The sequence below is a fragment of the Elgaria multicarinata genome, chromosome 2 (genome assembly GCF_023053635.1).
Source record: "Elgaria multicarinata webbii isolate HBS135686 ecotype San Diego chromosome 2, rElgMul1.1.pri, whole genome shotgun sequence".
Classification (NCBI taxonomy): Eukaryota; Metazoa; Chordata; class Lepidosauria; order Squamata; family Anguidae; genus Elgaria; species Elgaria multicarinata.
Genome location: NC_086172.1, coordinates 135,148,232 through 135,170,841, shown reverse-complemented (window position 1 = coordinate 135,170,841; position 22,610 = coordinate 135,148,232).

The following is a 22,610-nucleotide window of genomic DNA, read 5'->3' as shown; positions in this document are numbered from 1 at the left end:
ATGCCCACCCCAATAAAGCCCGCGTGACCTTGAGTCTCACCTGTATGAATACCTCATTTACCTAATGACTTTGTGTCACGTAGGCAGGAGGTCACTTTCCTTTTTAACCTTTCCCCATTGCTGCAGTAAGCATTCTGGGATAATCGATGGCTCTTTGAATAATCGATGCCCATTTTATGCTCCCTGACAAACTCAAGAGATGGGCACCTCGTTTCAGGGAAGGCGCGCTGGCTCTCTCGGCCAGGCAACAGCTGAGGCGCTGTTTGGGCGGCGGACTCTTCTCTTGCGGACTAGAGCCTTAATGCGCTAGGGAATCTTTTGTACACAGGGTACACGGGGATGCATGTTCTGTTGGGGGAAAGGAAAGGAGAGAGGTGAAACAATGCCACGTACACTTTGGGCTGTTTCGCCTCTTGTAGTAAGCAAAGCCCGGGAGGAGAAACACCTTTTTGTCGCTAACTACACCGTTACCACTGACTTACGCGGAGGAGTTCCGCGGGCCCGATCAGTATATCCTACACAGGCTTGCAATTCGACGGGGCTTTCTCAGTCTCGACAGCCCACGCTTGACTCCTTTCCTTTCTTTCTAGGAACAGGCACAACGAAATCATCAACTCGTTTGGGCAAATGCCCCCCCCCCCCCCCAGCCCTTTCCTTCTTTATTACCTCAGCGATTAAAGTACAAAGTCTTCCTGCTCACCCTTTCCCCTCCCGCAAGGCAAAGGTGGTTTAGTGCCTCGTCGCTCCACCTCCCTAATGACTTCTGATGGCAGGATCGTGTCCTCAGATAAACACGCGGGATGGGATTGGGCTGGGGGAACCCTCGAGCTAACCTTTCTCTGTCATTAAAAACGAGAGGCAAGCCCTTCTTCCCTGCGATTGAGTTTTTATCTGCCCTGTAAGTTAAGGAGGAACAGGGAAACGTGATCCTATAACTATAGCAAACAGAAAGGAAGAGAAGCCGGGTGTCGGGGTGGGGTGGGGGGACGCTGGGAAGTTCCCCCAACCACATTTACTATTGCAAACAAAACAAGCCAACAGCTCTGACGACTGTCTGGGAGCTCTCACGTTTGCTGCTATCTGCTGGTGTTAGTCAGAACTGAGAATTGTTGCAACCCTGTTACCTCTGTGGGATAATTAATATGGATTCGGGACTTCTTCTTCTTTTCTTTTTTTACTACCTATAATAAACATATGTTTCATTTTCCTCTGCAGTTAAGTTATTCACTGCTTTCCCCCCTGTAATGTGATTCTCCCATAAAGTTTCGACCTGATATTTGTCTTGGCACAGATTCATCAGAGAAGAGTAGTGCAGGGATTGCCAGCTTTGGGGGAGGGGTGGGTGGAATCGCAATCAATGGATGAAAGCATGGGACCGAGATGCAAGTGCTTTCGAAGGGCTGGGATGTGATGACGGTGCCACATCCGAGACAACGGAGCAGGACATTGGAAGGGGGGGTGCGTGCACGTGTACTCATGTGTGTGCACCTGTGCCCATGTGTGTTGCACTCTGTCCAAAGCACATTTTCTTGGAAGTATATTGATATTGCATTGATTTCACTGCATATTATTGCTACGTATGTACGGCTTGGAAGGCAGCCTAATACACCAGTCCTGAGAACATGGAAGTACTTCTTGTGGATTTATATGAGGAATTCCTTCCGTGTCGTGTATGTATGATCAAGTGTCTACCTCTGCATCTACGATCCAGCACACAGTAAACCTGCTTAAAATCCCATTGACTTCAGGGAGATTTAGGCAGTCAGATTGTACACATGACTTCAGCCTTATGTATTCCATGTCCTGTTATTATCAGAGCTACAGGAGAAGCAAGTTGAATCCCTCCTGAGAAACACTAGAAGAAACCTCACCAGATGTGCATGGAGTCAGAACTGGCATGTTGAATGGGACGCTCCCAAGTTCTTTAGACCAGTGACATACTTGGCTGGTTCTTATCCAGCAAGTGACCTGAGAGGAGATATATCAACCAGCTCTTCCTTTCACTCAGTTTTTGCTTCTAGGTAAACTCTATCACCTGAAAGTCAAGGAGACAACAAAACAAACATACATACGGTTAGAATTTTGGCTAAACGGGATGGGGATACTATGAGCATGAACATTGTATGGGAATGTACATAAGACACATAGCAAACTCTGAAAACAACAAACTACTGCTAAACTAGGTTTGGATGAATGATGATTAAACATTTATACAGAACATTTTGAAGTACAGTGTGCTTTAAGCCTTTATTGCAATCACAAGTCCTATCAAGACGATCATTACAATACTCATTTTACAGAAAAAAAGATTAAAATCTGGGAGACAGTGACTTGTCCAGGGGCATCTGCTGAATCATTAGCAGAAATGGGTCTCTGATGTCTGAGTCCAGTCATTTATCTATCCACCCACTGGTCTACACATAAGGATTCCACTCTTGTTGGATTCTGAAGATGCTCATCTTTTTATACAGGCACTTAATTCCTTCCCTGCATGCTTGGTTATATCCTCTTAGTGCATTTTAGACTGCAATCCTAGACACACTTACCTGGGAATAAGTCTCCTTGAACTAAGTGAGGCTTAATTCTGGGTAGACCTGAATAGGATTGCACTGTTAGTCTACTTTTAGTCCTGGAGTTTAAAACTAACATTTCAGGGAGAAGACTTTTATCTGCAGCAAAGATTGTTTGGGGTTGGGTGAATGGGCCGGCCGGCCATGCAGTCTACCCACTAAACACCTGCAGCCTAAAGTGGTACAACCTAGAAGAAACTTTGCCACTTGGTTCTGCTGATGCTCCGTTACTCATATTTATTGCCACCTACTTAATGGGGCAGTTGTGAGGACACGCAAAATCAGGGAAGGACTATTACACTGAACTCTGTATCAAAGCACCTATTGATTTTAATGGAGGAGGACTGCAGCCAAAGACTCTGACATGCTACAAAAGGTTAAATGCTATATATATATATAAGCTCAGTTGTTATGCATGAAATAATAGTAATGCATCTGATATCAGACAACATGTGAAAACTCATGATATTCTGTCAATTCATACACAATCATTAAAGTGCTAATATTATTGTTTATCTGACATAAGCGATTGGAGCAGAGACACAGGCAATGAGAAAACAGAACTTCAGAAGTGTTTGTCCTATACTCTCACCTTGAGGCTACAGTGCAGTCATAAGATGACGTATCTAGGCATGTGTCATACTGGATAATACTGTTCCTTCAGTGGATGAGGGCACTTGGTTCTAACCTTTGCTTCACAACAGCTGAGCTGTGCAGTTTAGCAGCCTGATCTTGGATAAAGTGTAAAATTTACTCAGCTGCACATAAATAGAATTATATACATACTTAATATTCAAAACAATTTTTAGTTCTCTCCCTAGTTTTGAAAGCCTCTAAAATAGGTACTCAATAATATGGACTTTTGGAATTGCTGATCTAGTAAAAGCTAAGTATGTTTTTAGTCCCACTGATTCCAAATGGAGATTTAAGCACATAACTAAATGGGATTTTAAAACTTTTAACTTTGGTTGGACTGTGCCCTGTTTTCCTTTCTTTTTTAATGCAGTGAATATATACTATTTTATCTTTCTGAAACTAGCCTTTTGGTTCTCAGATATCTGAGATAAGTGAAGCACTTTTGTTTTCCATTGATTTCAACAAAAGTGATGAAATCACATGCTGAACTCGTAGAAATCTATGATTTGTCTTTGGCTAATTAGCAGAATTATTAGTTACTATTTTCATAGCATCTAGATACTATGGCAAATGCTAATCACCAAAATGCTGTACATCCTAACCATGCTCACTCCAAGTATTTGGAAAGGACAAGTATTTCCCCCCTCTTATTCTCACACACACACACACACACAGAGTGCTAGTGCAAAGAACAAACATAACCATTCTTCTCCTGATATTGGGCAGGTTCCCAATTTTGGAAAGACTAAAAACTGATCCTCCTGTTATGGGATACCACATTTATCTAACACATGTGTCTGTGCTTTGAGGCATTTTAGAGGAGTTTACCTTAGGAAATGTTATAAGCACTATACCCAAAGCAAGGAAACACAGAAAATTTTGACAAAGCAACATCCCTCCCAAACAATACTGAGATATTTAGAAAGTAATAATAATGTTTTAAAAGTTTAGTTTTGAATTTAGACCAGGGCTGGGCAAGCCGTGGCCCTCTAGATGTTGTTGGATTACAACTCCTATCATCCCTGACCATTGGCCATAGTAGCTAGGTCTGAGGAGAATTGGACTCCAGCAACATTTGAAAAGTAGGGTGTGTGCTGACAACAAGATTTGGTCTGTATGCCTTTTTGTTGATTCGGAGAATAGCCCAATTTGGCTTGGACTGATTTGGAGGCTGTCAACTTCAATTTGGGTCCAAATCTGAATCTCATTTCAAAAATCCAAATCTTCATGCTTCTTTTGACTACCATTGGGAATGAACAAACAGCTGTAACTTCTTTCTTTTTGTTAGAATTGGTTGACATTTCAGACATAGTATTTCATTTTGTTATGAGAGGATTATGCCTGTCAAATCTCAGAAAAATAGGTGCAGGGGGTTAATTCATCTGAAACTTGGCAGTTTGATCCCCTGAAAAGAAGCAGCTATCCCTGCAAATTTAATCAAATTCTGCCAAACAAAACAAAACAAAAGTTATTGCCAGTTCCCTTAAACAAACAAACAAACAAAAACCCAAAAGCAAAACAAGCAAACAAAATAATGATTTAAAGGTGCATAGCACAAAGCCTCCTGCATCTATTTGTCTGCGACTTGAGAACTGTAATTTCTTCATAAGGAACTATGTCTGAAACTTGTAACTAATTCTGACAAAAGGAAAGAAAAAGATGGTGGTGTTTGTTCGTTTTGCATGCACACCTGCATGTGAGCAGGCAAATACCTATATAGAGTTACTGTCTGTGTCTCTCCAAATCCTGAATTATCAGGAGTGATCAGATTCAAAATTGGTTTGCTTTGGAGGAGTCCTGATTTAATCATCTTTAGGGTGGATTCCTGCATTGAGCAGGGGGTTGGACTTGATGGCCTTATAGGCCCCTTCCAACTCTACTATTCTATGATTCTATGATTCTATGAATCGGGTCCAAATCAGCCCAATTCAGTCTAGGATTTGGAATTTGGCTGGATCCAAAATGCACCCCACTTACTGGAGGGCCACAGGTTCTTCACCCCTTGATTTAGACCCCTGAGCACATGTTTAAGTCAAGGAGACCAGCCCACCCTGAAGCCCTAGTAATGACAAGTAGATGCTCAAACCAAACAATTTCTCCAAAAATGAACACCTATCCAAAACATATTGGGTTGGATCCAGCCTTGGTCACACTTACAGCAGACCCACTGAAATTAATGAGGAGAGATCATGAAACATTGTAACATTTGCAGGCCTTATTGTTGTCATTGTTTTCCCATGATAGTTTATAATTATATTAATTATAATCAAGATATAGATAAGATGGAGGGAAGAATGGTATGGCTAGGCCAAAATATTATTTGGCTTAATGGTAACAGTCATGACAGATCTTAAGGCAATATCTGCACCTGCAGCAGAAGGAGGTAGTAGAATCCAGAGTTGTAAAAGACAGCACTGTGTGTGTACGTGTGTGTGTGTGTGTGTCTGTGTGTCTGTGTGTCTGTTTGTCTGTTGGGGGGGGGACATACAATATTTGCATGTTTTCTTGAATTATTTTTTTAAAACTTTCCCTAGGGAGGAGGAGAAGGGAAGATAGCAGGGGAAAAGGTTCTAGCATAGAAAAGTTCTAGTCCGGGTGGGCGGGATCCCTACTATAGTTGATAATTTTTTTTTTAAAGGTAGGGCATAATTTTAAAAATGTGTCCCAATGCACTTGCAGCCTGAAGCGATATTCCCTATTCTATCACCTTAGGACCCTGTCACCTCTTTCTGCTGCATGAAAAGATTTAAGAGCTGTTCTAGACATTATGCAGAATTAGGTGGTGGGTTGAAATAGTAGAATTCTGAACTGTACAACTTTACAATGTGTGTGTGTGTGTGTGTGTGTGTGTGTGTGTGTGTGAGAGAGAGAGAGAGAGAGAGAGAGAGAGAGAGAGATTTTTGAATACTCCCTCATATGGAAGTTGCCTGTTTGTAGCAAAGTAGCTCATCAGGGAAAGGGCTATTTCTCTCTCTGATACACTGCTACAGTTCAGAATTCTTTCACCTCAGTTATGATATTATGTATAACATAAGGGCCTATTTGGGTATTCAGTACTCATGCCATTAGAATCGTGTGAGGGGCAGAGTGTGGTTGTGCTTGCTGGCCCCACTGAAACAAGTAACTCATTCTTGTTCTGACTAGCTTGTTCCCCAAATTTGAACTCTGAGATTCACCAGGACAGCCCCCACATAATGATAGTTTTACAAATCCTTACTGAGTGTTGTGGTCTTCAAAAATTAATATATGGGTAATGGTCACTGAAACTTCTCTCAAACAAGACAACACAATTTTGGTGCTAATATTATTGCTCAAACAGTCTAAGAGAATAACATGCAAACATAGGAAAATCTTCTCCACAATCTAAGTTGACATCAGTTTGATCTTTTCCTAAAAGAAAGCCATGGTGGGCAAAGCCAGCCTAAGCACATTTGGCAGGTTTCTTGTTCTCCCAGGATCTCTTGTTTTTTATAACTCCCATGACGTTGATGACCTCATCCTTAGTTTCAGATCTGGTCATACCACTATTTCCATTGCTCTTAATGTCGCCAGGTTTGCCATTGTTGCCAGCAACACCTAGATGAAGGTATGCCTGCTAGCTAAGCAGTTTTCTGCCTCCAATACTAGACTGACCCACTTATGTCAACATTCCTCCATTACCAAGAATACGTTCCATTATTCCCAGTGATTTCACAACACATACAGAACTAATCACATACAATACATTCTTATCAATTTCACATGCTATAATGCATATTCCGCTACACTGCACCCAGTGGCCTTAGCTAGACCTACCTGATAGTCCACGATGGAGGAGGGAAGATCTCAGGTTGCGATTAACGCAAGATCCCTCCTCCATTTACATGTGAGGCACGACGACCTCAGGAAGAGAGGCGTCGCGCCCACCATTTTTTTATTTTTAAAGGAAGAGGAGCGCATGAACGCTCATGCGCTAAAGGTAGGTGCTTTTTTTAAAAGCAATTTCATTTCCCCACTCCCCCCACCCTACCCCCGATGGGCGTGTCTCCTGGCTCTGCACGAGTAATTGCACAGAGCCAAGTCAAACCGCAGCAACGGGCCACATGTTCCACGGTCTCGGACTCCGCCCGAGACCATAGAAAAAGCAGGCCCAAAGGGGAGTGCTCTATCCCAAGGCAAGGGAGGGATGATCCCTTCCTGATCCCGGGATCCCCTGTACATCATGTGGATGCACAAGGATGATCCCGGGGCTTGCCCCATGATAAAGCCTGGTCTAGCTAAGGCCTCTGTCACATCTCCAATGAATTCACACTCCTGCCTACTACCATATAGTGACAGGCAATAGTGGTATATTGGAAGAGGGAGGTTCACACAACCCTCCAACACATTGAATGAATGAAGGAGGGAGGCGTTGGGGCCACCGCAGCCATGTTCTTCACCATTGGTGGCTGCAGCAGAAATGCTTCCCCATTGACTGTGGCTGTAGCTAGACCTAAGGTCTATCCCAGGATTGTCCTGGGGTCAAACCTGTTCATCTAAGTGCCACACAGGGCATCCAGCGCTCAGGCAGGGGCAAACCGTGGATGATCCCGGGATAAACCTTAGGTCTAGCTGTGGCCTGTGTGTTTGGGAGAGGGTTGTGTGTGCATAGAGTTCCTCCACTTAAGTGAAGACTTGGCTCAAGCATGGAGGAGCTCTACTTATATACGTCACTACACAGGTACAGCCCTTTCCTATGCTGTCTTAATATGCAAATAGCAAGGGAGCATTTTACTGTGGGGAATGTTATGTGAACCTCTTATGCAGAAGGTCTGATGTGGGGAGCCTGCTGTACTCTCATAGGTTCCTCACATGATTTAGAACTGTGTAGGGTTCTAGATTGCATGAGGAGCCTACACACATACAGAAGGTTCTCTGGTTCAGATCTTCTCCAATGCATGGAGGGTCGCAGGGCCTGGCGATGAGGATGTGACAGAGTGGGTGGGGCTAATGGACAGCATGACATTGTGCTAACACAAATTACATTGCACTAGCATAAGGGACCTCTGGCACAATACCAATATTGTTAGCTTGCACAACAGGATTGTCTGGCAAATGTATAGTGCAAGCTAATGTCATTGGTGCTGTGCTAGAGGTCCATAACACTAGCACAATGTAATTTGTGTTAGTACAATTATATCATTGGATACTGTCCAATGAATGCAGCCTCACATGAATAGGACTTACAGAATGGCTTTAAGAGGAGTTTCAGATCAATAGCGACCGTTTCCTTATGGTTGTTCTCTTCCTGGTTCTCTTCCATGTTTGAAACAAGCACAATTACAGGGAGAAGAGAGCAGTGATCACATGGCCTGTACATTTCAATGGGACAGTGCCCTCTAGTGGGCATTTTATAGTGCAACCTCAGAAGAGTCAGGTTTTCTGAGGTTTATTTTGTGATATTAAAACTGAGAAAAAGAGCGGGAGATGTGCAGGAGGCTGACATCTTCGTCAAAAGGACCCGCAAACATCAGTGAGTAGCCAGTAATGAGTGAGCTATAAATTGCTTGTTAAAAGAAGCTCTAAATGTTTAACCACAGGACAATTGAAATTCTACCTGTTTTACTTTGGTAGGATCCTTTTTGTTGTTGTTGTTGTTGTTGTCCTACAAGATGTTTAAAACCACAACTGTCCCCCAAGCTAAGAGTTAAATGGGGCTTTGAGCATCTCTGTCTCATTGGATTGTTTGAAACACTAGGAGGAATAAACAGAAACATTCTTACTTCCGATTAACTGTATCATCCATTTATACTATTGACCTTTTATCTACTCATGGTGAACTGGGAAGAATGCTAATTAAGGCAGCAATCCTAAACACACTTATAGGGAAGTAAGTTCAGTTAAAACCCACGGGACTAATTGCTTTAATGTAATAGTGTTTAAGATCAGAATTATAGCTTGCTAGGATGAGGCAATCACCTGAGTCCTCATGCATGTGTTATTTGAGAAACTAACAAATGGAGCCAAGAGGATTTCTAGTTATGACGTGTATTTTTGTTTAATTTGCAAATAAACAAAGAGACAAATGCAGAGACTTAGCACAAGTAAGCATGAATGCAAAAGAGGCAAGTGCAAATTAGAGTTGAATATTTATGAGTCACAAATCATTGACAGCCTGAAATAATTCAAAACAGCTTTATGAATGAGGTTAAGGCAAGATAATATCAAAGGAACACATCACAAAATCAATAGCAATTTGATTGGGTGTGCGCTTGTGAATTGTGGTTACAGTTTCTGTGACATAAGAGAAAAATACTGTACATGTGGTAAATAGAGAATAATCAATAATTTTGTATTTTTCTGTCCAGTTCAGTCTGTGGTTGGAAACCTACCCCTTTTCCAGTTATAGTGACTATCTTACAGTGACTATCTTATAGTGACTATCTTATAATGACCATCTTACACATAATGACTTTGCTTGCTAAACTAACCCCCCAATAAACAAACAAACAAACAAACAAACAAACCTATTTCAATACTAGCCCAGAGGCTAGTTCACTGTATGGAGGGATTTCCATAGGGCAAAATAGATCCCATATTTGCATTCTCCAGTCCAGCAAACATCCATGGACATTGAATCAGGCAGTTTCAGGGAATGGAGGTCTAGTTTTCTCTCATATCTACATCCAGTCCACTTCTCTTCACCCAGTCAAGGGAGGAAAACAGGGCTCTATTTTGCCCTGTGGGGATCTCTACGTGTGGGGTGCTGCACCTCTAGCATTAGGGTCCATTATTGCAAAGTACAATACATTACTTCTTTTCACATCACTTCAATAGATAGCTCATGTACTGATCAAGGTACTGTCAGAAAATTATGTCTCCTGAAAACGATCCATGTGATATCTTTTAGAGTATGACAATCCACTGAGTTGCAAGTATTCAGTACAGACTGTCGGAGTACAGGAAGATGTCTTGAAAGACAGCCAAGATAGCCATTTAAATCAAAGCTATTTCATATTGGCCAGCTTTAAGGATGAATAAAGTACTGACACTTATGTATTATTTGTGAATGGTGTTGGTCATTTCAAACAGAGTAGTTTAAAATTATCAATGAGCCCACAGAATCAGAAGGAAGCACAACTTCATACAGGGTTGTAGTAATTTACCAATAACTGGATTTAGGCTCCAATCTTATGTCCCACTTACCTGGGAGTAAACCCCATGGAATGTCTGACTAGATCATGGCAGCAGTCAGCAACTCCCAAGGGCTTTCTTGACAACTTCTTTGCCCCAGGGTGGCTCCAAATCTACACTGCGTCAGTTATATGACACAGCTGCAGAGGCGAAGATGCACGGCTGAAAAGTTGGGAACATACCCTGACTTTCCCAGCCAGAGTGAGGTCAGCCAAGCTCTTCCACTGGTCTGTCCTCACTCTGAGCCAATCCGAGGGTGTTCCCGAGTGGAAGGTGACCTCCTATTGGTCACTGGAACCTGCAGAAGGTGGAAGGGGTGGGCCTGGTGAGCCTAATGGATGCTGAAAAGCCCATGCTGCCTCCCCTCTTAAGATGAACTTGCCACCACTGCACCAGCAATAGTGCAGGGTTTGGTGGTGGAGCGGTACTAACTCGGTGCCATGAAGACAGCCCCCATATAGGATTGTACTATTTGTTTTGCAAGTTATGTTTTTTTCCTTACTTAAAACAACACATTGTAATGTATTGCCTTTCTTTTTCTCTGTTGATTAATATTTAGAATAGTTTCCTTGTTGGAGTGATTCTGATGAAGCATTCTTACTGGGTCAAATAAAATTATCTCAAACACAGACACTGTCATCAGAATCTAAGTAAACTGGAATGGTTCTTTAAGCAAGAGAGTCATGTAACTTCCTGTAGCACTGTGCTTAATAGCATCCACCCACGTGGGTGAGGCTGACAATTAACCCATGTCAAAATACTGCAGAAGGGGAAACCCGGATGTCAAATAACTTTGGAAAAGGATAACCTTGTGTCCTCACCAATCCCCAAGATGGGCCTGTCAGAAGCTGAAATGTCTCTTGTGCTTCTATAATACCAAAAGATACTTCTGTGCTCCATTCCAAACAGATTTCGATGGAAAACATCTCCTGTTTGTAAATTCTGGGCTGTGACCAAACAAAAGGCCATTAAAAAAAAATCCCACAAAGGGAAAGAATTTTACTCATATATTCAGAGTCAGGGAAGAAACTCATTTTCACAAAAGATGTTTTGAAGAAACATAAGAACATAAGAAGAGCTGTGTAACATTGGACCGAGGATACATCTCATCCAACATTCTGTTCACAGCTGCCCACAGAAACCCACAAGCTGGACATGAGTGCAACAGCGCCTTCCTGCCCACATCCCCCAGGAATTTGGTGTACATAAGCATACTGCCTCTGATACTGGAGGCAGCTTAGAGCCATAAGAGGATGCAGGGGTTGCTTTCCATTTTAGGTTTGTCATTCGCAAGATGATTATCTCCAACATGAAGGCTGGGAAGAGAAAAGGGTGTGAAAGAATAAAGTTGAAAATCTTTACCGCATGTTGACAAAACAGAAGCAAAACAGTTACTAACTGGTGTAATATCAGATTACATTTACCTGAAACGTATGTCTCTGAAATACAAGTGTTCTGCCCTTCCCACCTCACCAACTTTTGTATGGAACAAGTAAGGTGGACCAAGCAAAGACCACTACATTTCTCTGGGTTGGGAAGAGACATTGTATAGCTCATGGTCCCCTATAATCAGAATAAAAGAAAGGAGTTTCCTTAAAGATAGACCAGAGCTAGATTCGTCACTTTCCTAAATCTGATCTAGTTTCAGCTGCAATAGCACAACCCACTGTATCTACCATTGCATTTTGAGATGATCTGTAAGATCAAGGCCATTTTTAGATGGTGTGTGTGTGTGTGTGTGTGTGTGTGTGTGTGTGTGTGATACACATACACACAGAGAGCAACTGTTAATGCGTGTCCTCTCTACAGATATGTACAACCTTGCACACAATCTGAGTTACACATATAAAAAGGATCTTTTAACCTTGGCAGTAGTGGATCTTAGAAGATTGGTCCCAATTATACACACACACACACACACACACACACACACACACACACCCCACACACACCTATTCCTCAGGAGGTTTGTTTATTGGTTACACAAGAATTAAAAATGTACACAATGATTATGATGGGAATTAGCTGGTGGTAATAGGCACTATATGAACTCCAATAGGGAATTAATTAGCTCATATACAACAGACAAACATATGCCCATTAGACATATGAGGCAGAGGATCAATCAGAGATCACACAACTCCATACACAGGATGCAAAGGTGGGGAAATTAGCTTATAAGGCACTCAGTGGGCTGGTTCACACACTCAGTCACCTGTGGACAACTGCAGGTGCCATCACACATAACCAATCCCTCTGCTAGGGGTTGTTGTGTCGTCTGAACAAGGCAGAGGTAGCTCATGTAAGGGTTAAACAACCCTCACATAACCCATGGGCTATTTTAGGGTTATGCAAGGGTTGTTTAACCTCCACATAAGACACTCCTGCCAGGTTCAGATAACACAATAATCACCAGCAAAGTGCTTGGTTATGCGTGATGGTGCCTGTACGTGCTGTAGCCAATAATGGTTTAAATAATCCTTAAACATATTTATGCAACACCTTGGGGGTATGTGCAACTCCTTGACTGGGTGTATTTTCACCTAATGCTGATTACCATGCCTCCATTCCTTTTAGTGTTGCTGATTGGGTTATATCATTGAGTTTTGTTCTGTGTATGTGAGCAGAAGCTTATTTATTTATTTATTTATTTATTTATTTATTTATTATTGCATTTCTATACCGCCCAATAGCCGAAGCTCTCTGGACAGTTCACAAAAATTAAAACCATGAAGACTATCCAAAGTATAAAACAAACAACAGTATAAAAACACAGTATAAAAGTACAATATAAAAGCATGACCAGGATAAAACTGAGCAACAATGCAGAGATTTAACAATGTATATTATGTTTTAATTGAATATTATGTATTTTATCATTTATTGTTGTTACCTGCCTTGATCAAAATGGAGAGGTGGGTAAGAATTATTATTATTATTATTATTATTGATTTAAAATACAGATTTAAAACAGCAAAATTAAAACACTAAGATGGCAAACTGTTAAAATACTCAGAAAATAAAAAGGGTTTTATCTGGAGTGTAGGTGCCAGGCAAACCTCTCTAGGGACCTCATTCCACAGCAGAGAAGGCGCTCCCCCTGGTAGCCACCTGCCTCACTTCCTTTGGCAGGGGCTCACGGAAAAGGATGATCTTAGGTTCCAGGCAGGTACATACGGGAGGAGGTGTTCCTTCAGATAACCTGGCCCCTAGCCATTTAGGGCTTTGAATGTTAGTTCCAGCACTTTGAATTGGGCCCAGACCTGGACTGGCAGACATTGAAGGTGGGGAAGGACAGGCGTGATGTGATCTCATTGGCCAGTCACCATTAACAAAACGTGCTGCCCTGTTTTGTACCAGCTGAAGTTTCCGGACCATTTTCAAAGGCAGCCCCACATATAACGCATTACAGTAATCCAGATGAGAGGTTATCAGAGCATGGAAAACAGTAGCTAGACTATCTCTGTCCAGATAAGGGCGCAGTTGGTATATCAGCCTAAGCTGATAAAAGGTTCTCTTTGCCACAGAGTCCACCTGCTCCTCAAGTGACAGTTCTGGATCCAAGAGCACCCCCAAACTACAAACCTGATCCTTTAGGGGGAGTGCAACCCCGTTCAGAACAGGTTGAAAATCACCTTGTTGGACAGACGAACCACTCGCTAACAGTACCACCATCTTGTCTGGATTGAGTCTCAGTTTGTTGGCCCTTGTCCACTCCATTGTGGATGAGGGCCACTGCCTCATCTGGGTTTAATGAAAAGGAAAGGTAGAGCTGGGTGTCATCCGCATGTTGATGACACCTCAGTTCACATCTCTGGATAACCTCTCCCAGTGGCTTCATGTAAATGTTAAACAGCATAGGGGATAGAACCCCATGGCCTTAAGTGCCATGGCACAGAGCAGTAATCCCCCAGCACCATCTTCTGGAATCGGCCATCCAAGTAGGAGCAGAATAATTCATGATCTATAATGCAGTTGCTTGCTGGAACTACTCACCATTTCAATTAAGGCTGCAAACCCTTCTGTCATATGCTTCCATGTGGGCCCAGGCTGGACTTCTTAAAACAATGTCAGCCAATATCAGATCCTACTGGAGTGAAGTTTCTCCCAGGCTCTCTTATGCTCAACAGGCAGCGAAGGCAATATTTTTATCCATTTGAAAAGGAAATACTAAATGTGTACTGCATTCTTATTTCCACGACAATTCCTTGAGTGAAGCATTGCCTGACCCAAATCTTACTGCAGTTCTCCAGATTAAACCATTTTATTGGACTGGGAAGCAAGAGGAAAAGGAAAGACCTCTTGTCACGTTTGGTAGATTGCATGGTCTTCTGAAGAAGGATGTTATTACTTCTCTTGACTAAGAAGTGGTGACAACGTTAGAAAAGGTGGAAGAAATGTGAAAATAATAGAGCTTTCCCCTATTAAGGTTTTTATTGTATACCCCATTGTCATGGCATTCCAGCGTTATTCCAACGAATTTTTTCTTCCTCCTCAAGGGTGGAACTCTGAAAAGCTATTGCATTAACAGTGAAAATAGGTCACTGGGGATATTGCCTCTGTTGCCAGAGAAAGGTGGCTAAGGTACTTTGTAATATTTTATAGAAATGCAAGATTAATTGCTTAATTTTAGTATCTCCATTTAGCACAACATAGAATGATACGATATGGTGATGACTGCAAGGTTTTCTCTTTTCCCAAAGCACAATATTCCTCCCCCGCCCCGCCCCACAAAAACATAACAACTGAAATCACTAGGCTGATCAGAGGTATTTTGTTGCTAAAGTTTTCGATTCTACAATTTTCTTGTGCGTTAAAAAGAAAATCCTATGGATCTGATATTTGTATGTCACTGTATAATCATTTTTTGCATTAATCCTATGAAAATAGCAATCATCAGTACAATCCTATACATGTCCATCTGTGCATGTCTACATGTGCATAGGATTGCAGTATTGATTTCTTACTATTGTAGAAGAAATTTCAGACATAAAATTCAGGAAACAAGTAATAAAAGAAACAAAAATAAATGCAGGTAAACAATTTGAAAAGGCAAAATTCCATTACACATTGGGATTATGTATGAAAATTCTAGGATGTGGCCTAAGTTTGGAAATCTAACACAAGACTGTTAAACTTTGGTACTTTTAGCATAGGTATCGTTCTTGACTGCCCACTGTTAAGATTGGTTAGGTTGGTATGCGCAAGGGCCTTTTGTGTGCAGTGCTGGCTGCAAAAGAGTGGAACTCCATTCCTATTGACTTAGATGTTTAGATGAGCTTTAGCTTTAAGTGAGCTTCCTCTTCAATACTGCCTTTAACTAAGATAGTCATTAGTTATGTGCATTTGTACAGAGCAGCTTCTGTATGCTTGCAAATGGAACTATTCCTTATGTTGCTTATTTGTGTTTTTTTGTGAGGGTCTCCCCCTAAAAAGGGACAGAAATGCAATAAATATATAAACAATATGTTCAAGCTTTTCTATAGAGATTCTGAGGTCTGGAAACCCATGGGGATGGATCCTAAGAGTTCAGCTCATGGAAAAAGTAATATCTGTCCTTGCTGGTGGAAGTGGGGAAGGGGTAGACAATTTTATTTACAACTCTTCCGTCTCCTAGCAGCCTCCTGTGACACTGAAAATTTGCTCCAGAGTGTTGGGGACCTTCTAAAACAACATGGGGCTGCTGGGTGGCACAGGGGCTATGGCAGGGCTGGGCGAGATCAGTGAAAATTGCCTCCTATCTTCTGCTAGTGAAAATTGCCTCCCATCTTCTGCTAGTAAAAAATGCCTCCCATCTTCTGCTAGTGGGAGCCTTCATTGGGCAAAATGCTATTTTATTGACAGAAGGGACTCATTCCTTCATGAAAAGACACAACCCATTACAGCTTAAAAACTAGACCCCAGTTGTTAATTTTAAACACCCGCAATGCTGCACATCTTATTCCTCCTCCTCCTCCTCCTCCTCCTCTTTGAATTAAAGTGCTGACTACTCCCCCTTTTGGTTCTATTGGTATAATTAGACCTTCATTTTGCATGAATACAAACTCAGCAGCATTAGCAACCTTCTGATGGTGATGGAGTAGTCTATGCAGAATGAGCTTTCGGTGAGGAAAAATGGAAAAACAAGAATAATTTCATTCCTTGTTTTAAATGAAGATGGTCAGGTATGATGCAAAGGCAACAAAGATCATATTTTAAAGGCTAAGGCTATCAATTTACTCTTAATAATTATGGAAAATAATGGCTAATAAACATGTACAACTCCTAAGTGGCAAAAATGTGAATGGGTTTGTGCCCTCATGAAAGGAAAAAATGCTGCATCACATCAACTTTAGAAGTATGCAGTTAAAAACTTGAATGAATCTAGCTTAGTGTTTTTTTTAAAAAAAAATGGGGTTGGGACATTTACAACTCCTTAAAAAGATTTTAGGTAGCAGTCCTATACTCAGTTATCTGGGAGTATAGCATGTTGCACTAAAAGGAGAGCCTGTAAGTAGCTCCCAGAAAGCTAGTAGTGCACCTTAAGGTTGCATCACATATTTTGGCCTCAATCCAGAGACCTATAAATTAATAAAACTTTAGTTTGTCATAATAACTTGCTTGTTTATCCCACAGATCTCTATGGAGATTAAATACATTTTTTTCCTTTGAAGTGAGGCCTATGCCTTTTACAAATAGGCATAAAATGTTTTACCTGTGTACACACATATCATGTATGCACTCAGCAAAGAAGCCTTTGCAAATTTGTATAATATATGGGTTCCTGCACCAGGGATTGAGGATTGGCTGCGTGGCACTCTGCCACGTATATACACAATTGCTAACAGTCATTTGCGACTGCATAATTTATAAAGTTTCCCTCACATTTCCCACAAAACTGCCTTGAAAGGAACCAAGGGGCTGAGTGTTAACACTAATTATTTTCTTGTCAGGGTTGCCAACGTTTTTCCTGGTAGCACAGATTCCTCTGCTGTTAACAGCTGTGGGACAAGTAGAAAGTCAGCAGATGAATTTAATTATTCTTTGCTGCATGGTTATGTTGGGAACAGCTTCTTCTTCTGAATTTCTAAATGTCCCCAGCTGTTAAAAGCAGAGGAACCCTGGAAGAAAAAAGTTGGCAATCCTAGTTTCTTGCTGGGTAATAAGAAGCAGCAGATGGTATTTCACTAGGGGTCTGCACGGACCCCCTGCTCCGCTTCTCTTCCAGATCAGTGATTTGCAGATCGGGCCGCTTCGCTCCGCCCCCGCCCCGCCTATGTCCGTTCCGCTCCGCTGCGGAGCTCCAGATCCGGATCGGAGCTCCGTTTCCCCCCCATAGGCTTGCATTGAAAGCTAAAAAAGTATACAACTTTTTTTCTGTGAAAGTTAGAAACCTCAAGTTTGGCACCATGACACCTCATGGACGTATACACATGCACACCACGTTTCAAGGCAATCCCATCATCCCTTGATTTTTGGGGAATTTATGAAAATCGGGCACCCCATTCACACCCCTTTCCATAGCTCCGTCAATTTGCATGTTAGAAACCTCAAACTCACCATCATGACAGCTTATCCAGGGATACACATGCACGCCAAGACTCAAGGCAGTCCCATCATCCCCTGATTTTTGGGGAATTTATGAAAATCAGGCACCCCATTCACACCCCTTTTGATAGCTCCGTCAATTTGCACGTTAGAAACCTCAAACTCACCACCATTACAGCTAATCCAGGGATACACACACATGCCAAGACTCAAGGCAGTCCCATCATCCCCTGATTTTTGGGGAATTTATGAAAATCGAGCACCCCATTCACACTCCTTTCGATAGCTCCGTCAATTTGCACGTTAGAAACCTCAAACTTGGCACCATGCCAGCTTATCAAGGGATACACATGCACGCCAAGACTCAAGGCAGTCACATCATCCCCTGATTTTTGGGGAATTCATAAAAATCGGGCACCCCATTTGCAGACGTGGACTGTTCTCTGACATTTGGACAGATAAAAAAAAGGGAAGTGGGCACACTCACAGATGCCATCTAGACCCACAATCATGCCAAGGTACAAGGCAATCCCATCATCCCCTGATTTTTGGCGGGGCTTAAACCTGCAGACAGCTCAATGGGGCCATTTCAAAGGAAATCCCAAGATGCCATGAATTGGGGAGTAGAGATCATCAACCTAATATGAATCTTCTTCCACACTTGAAAAATGGATTTGGAACTTCCAAAACTCCAAGTGAGCGCAGGAAGGACTTCTCCCTTGAGTCAAAGCCAGACACAAACCATCCCTGCGAGGCGGGCAGGGGAGGAGGGAGGGAAGGCAGGCAGGCAGCAGACATTTCTGGGGGCATAAGGAAGTGAGCCAAGGATAAGCCAGTAATGCATATAAAATGGAATAAATAAATAAATAAATAAACGAAGGAGGGGTGGAATTAAAAGCAGCAGTGTTGCTGAATAAACAACAAGAAGAACTTTAAAAAAAAGGCTATATCTGTCTTTTACCAGTAAGATGGGGACGTGCCCAGGGGAGGGAGAAGCATCTGCTAATTTGACTGGTCCTAGTGACCAGTCTTTTAAGAAGCAACGCTTTCAGTTCAACTCATGAAAGGCATTGCTCCACCACACTACTCTGGAGGGCTCTGACCAGTCTTTTAAGAAGCAACGCTCTCACTTCAACTCATGAAAGGCATTGCTCCACCGGGTTACTCTCTTTGGAGGGCTCTGATGGCCCTCCAAGTACAGGAGAGAGTGAGGGAACCTCCACATGGCATGCCCTAGGGGAGCTCATCCCCTTGCACCACATCTTTTCAGTTGTTCCCCAAAGTTAGGGTGGGTAGCAGTGCTCTCTTATTATTGGCTTAGTATATGATTTCAGGTTGTGTTTGTGCATTTGGTGGGGCTACTATTTTAAAAAACACCGGGAAAAGTCCATTCAGAATAAGAAAGAGAAGTTCCCAGAATCCTAAGTTACCCGTTTTGCCTATCCCCTCCTCCAACTTTGGGATCATGTGATCATGACCGGGAGTTGACTCTGCCCCTCAGCCCTTCGGAAAAGGTTTTTTTCCCGCCGGTTTTTAAAAAAATTCTAGCAAGCGAACCGCACCACGCAGAGAGCTGCGAGTAGGCTCAAAATGACCCCCATCCATGACTCTCTAAGCACAAGAAGTTTCAGAAAGATAGCTTCAAAAACAACACAGTTATCCCCTTTTCTTTTCCGCAATGCAATCCTATGGGCAAAATGTTTCAAAATGGTGTTCGGATCAGTCCGCGGAAAGAGAAGCACTCCGAAAATGGGCGCTTCTCTTCGCCTTGCTTCTAGGGGTCTGCGGTCTGCTTCTACTCCGCCTCTGGGCAAGGCGGAGCAGGCCAATTCACTCCTGCTTCTACACTTCTAATTGGAGCGGAGCACATGCCTATATTTCACATTTTATGTCTTAAAAAACCAACTATTATATAGCAACCAACAGTCATAGGTTATGTGACTGCTCAAGGAACTAAAGGACCACATCGGTGAAGAATATATAGCATGTAAATTGGTGGTGGATTATTGAAGGAAAAATAGGGGATTTATTATAAGAATTATCTAGCAACATTAGATGCGTTCATCATGATGCTTATAAAGATATAATTACAATAGTGTAAAGTGAGGACATATGATATAAGAATCAGATCCAACATCTCCAAGCTTATAAAGGCTTATAAAGGATTAGGTCCCTGCTCTTGCAGCAGCCTAGAATAAGTACGATGAAAGGCAGAATGTGTAAGTGGCCTCTAGAAAGTTTGTGCGCCTTGATGCATCAGATCACACATGTCTTGACTACCAGAAATTCAAAATGATGTTGCTTCTTTTCCTCTTTTAGCAGTTCTTTAGCAGAGATCTAGCCCTACAATATGCCTTTCCCTTTACCAGCCACAGGAAACGTGCCACTGTTGAATTTTGCCCATTAGGGAAGGTGCCTAGGAAACAGCACATACTTTTTGGCTTCAACCTCAACTGCTGGTCAACTTCATTTTGAAAGAAGGGTATTTATCTCCCTGAAACTCATTTTGTTCTTTCAATTAAAATGTCTAATTCATAGTTGTCCTCAGAATGAATTCTTATGTGATTATCGGTGTCTCTACAGGTGGGACCTGCAATAAGATGTAGTGTAGCATGTGCCTATTTAGTGTTATTTAGTGTTACAGCCAGCCATTCAGTCATGTCCTCTTTCAGGATACTTCCTTCTCACCCACCCCCACCCCAGTTTTCCATTCTCCTAGAATATATACTCAGCATTATGTGGCCACTGAGCATGCTCAACCTTTATTAGGCGGATCTTGCACCCCCCTGGCTATTTTTCTAATTTTTTTTCTATTTTTGCAAACTGCATAGTTTCCACAAGCATGCTGATACCACCCTCTTATTTCTCATTAGCTCTGTTTTGGTTACATATGGGACATAACTCAGCACCTGTGTTTGCTATTAGTATACAAGTCGGACCAAAAACAAAAAGTCATAATGCGGAGTCCTCCTGTTTGGGGTTTCAGCCAGCCATGCCATACCATCTTCTTTTTTTTTTTTTTAATTTTTTTATTTTCTACAATACTTAAACATACACATTTACATTCACATAAAAACAACAACAACAACAACATACTACATAATGTTCAATTTGAATACAAAATCTTATCTTAATAACATAATCAAAATAACCTACAAGTGCACCCCCCACCTCGGGATCTCATTCCTGATTCCAGAATCTCATACTTTCTTCTGCTGGTGGTTTCCCACTTCCTTTTGAAAACACAAATATTAGGAACTGTTTCCAAATTCCTTCAAAATCATTTGATTTAGCTATACCTCTTCTCCATTTAATATTACTTGTTAATTTATCATATGCCATACCATCTTCAAGGATAGTGCATTCCATGACCCCTCCTCCCAGGTTCCCTTTCCCCAGCCCCCTATGGCCAGTCAGCCTTCCATGTCCATTGAGCGTACTTATTTATCATTGAGCTATTTTTGCTCCCCAAAAAGATTTGTTGCACTACTTTATGTTCTCCCAAGCCTTCTGATATGTCTCTCTTGTGCATGGATTGTGTCATTCTGGATGCATGAGGATTCACAGTTATAGAATGTGCTCACTATTATTATATAGTATGATTCTTAAACCTGTCAAAATAGAATACTTGCACTGGATGTAATTGCTTTAAATCTAATACTTGCACTGGGTGAAATTGCTTTAGATTAGTTTGATGATTATGTATGTGACCCAGATGCCATCTTTTAAATGAGTGTATTTGCCTCTGTTTTGCTTTTGCTTTTCTAGCTAAAGCAGATCTGGACATAATCTTCTCTACATCCAACTGGAAATACTTCACTGTTCGGTGTTTAAAGAACTCAAATGCCGAAATTTATTGCCTGCAAAGATACCATATCCCTCTAAAATGGCTTTCCAATGCAAAGAGAATCAAGTACTATGTGCTCTTATTTCTTTACATAAATTATGTACTGCAAGTGACATCTACTGGAGAAAATAGAGCTTAAAGCCTACAGTCTGAACTCTTTGCTACTACAATCTAGAGACAAACCCACTATAACATGCACAGCAAAGAGAATTAAAAGAAAAAAGAAAAGAAAAAAAGGGGGCGGGGGAGAGGAACACGCTTGGACTGATTCCTGTAAGAATGAAACGACACCAAGATGTCTTTAGAAGGCAAAGGCAGGATTGTGAAATTATTCTTTTAATATTAAAAGAGGTTCCACAGGTTGGAGGAGGAGAGTTATTCTGGGTTTACAATACAAAGCCTTTTCAAATGCACTCATATTAGCTGTCTGAATGCTCTTCAGTTTCCTTCTTGCTCACATACAATTATTAAGGCATCTTTTTAAGTTCTCCATGAGAGGAAAAGTGGTTAGATTACTAAGGAATATCTTAAAAGGTCAAGCTGAATTTTGCTTGAAAGTGCAGAATTTTCATTTTCATTGCACACCACCTGAGGAAAGTTCATAGTAAAGGGATACTATGAGGATGTTTAGGGATGAAATAGCTGCATTTCATTAAGGCAGTTTAGCTAGTCCATATTTCATTACATTTCATGCAGACTACATAGAATTCTCCATTATACGAACTCCTCTATCTGAATTGCCTTTTGAACCAAATTCACTCTTTGCTCTTCATGTTAGCACCACATATTGATATAATGCTACACATGGAGGGTTTACAAAATCTGTTGAAGGATGGGGTTTAAGCAAGCAAGCCAACAAACACACACACACAAGTGAG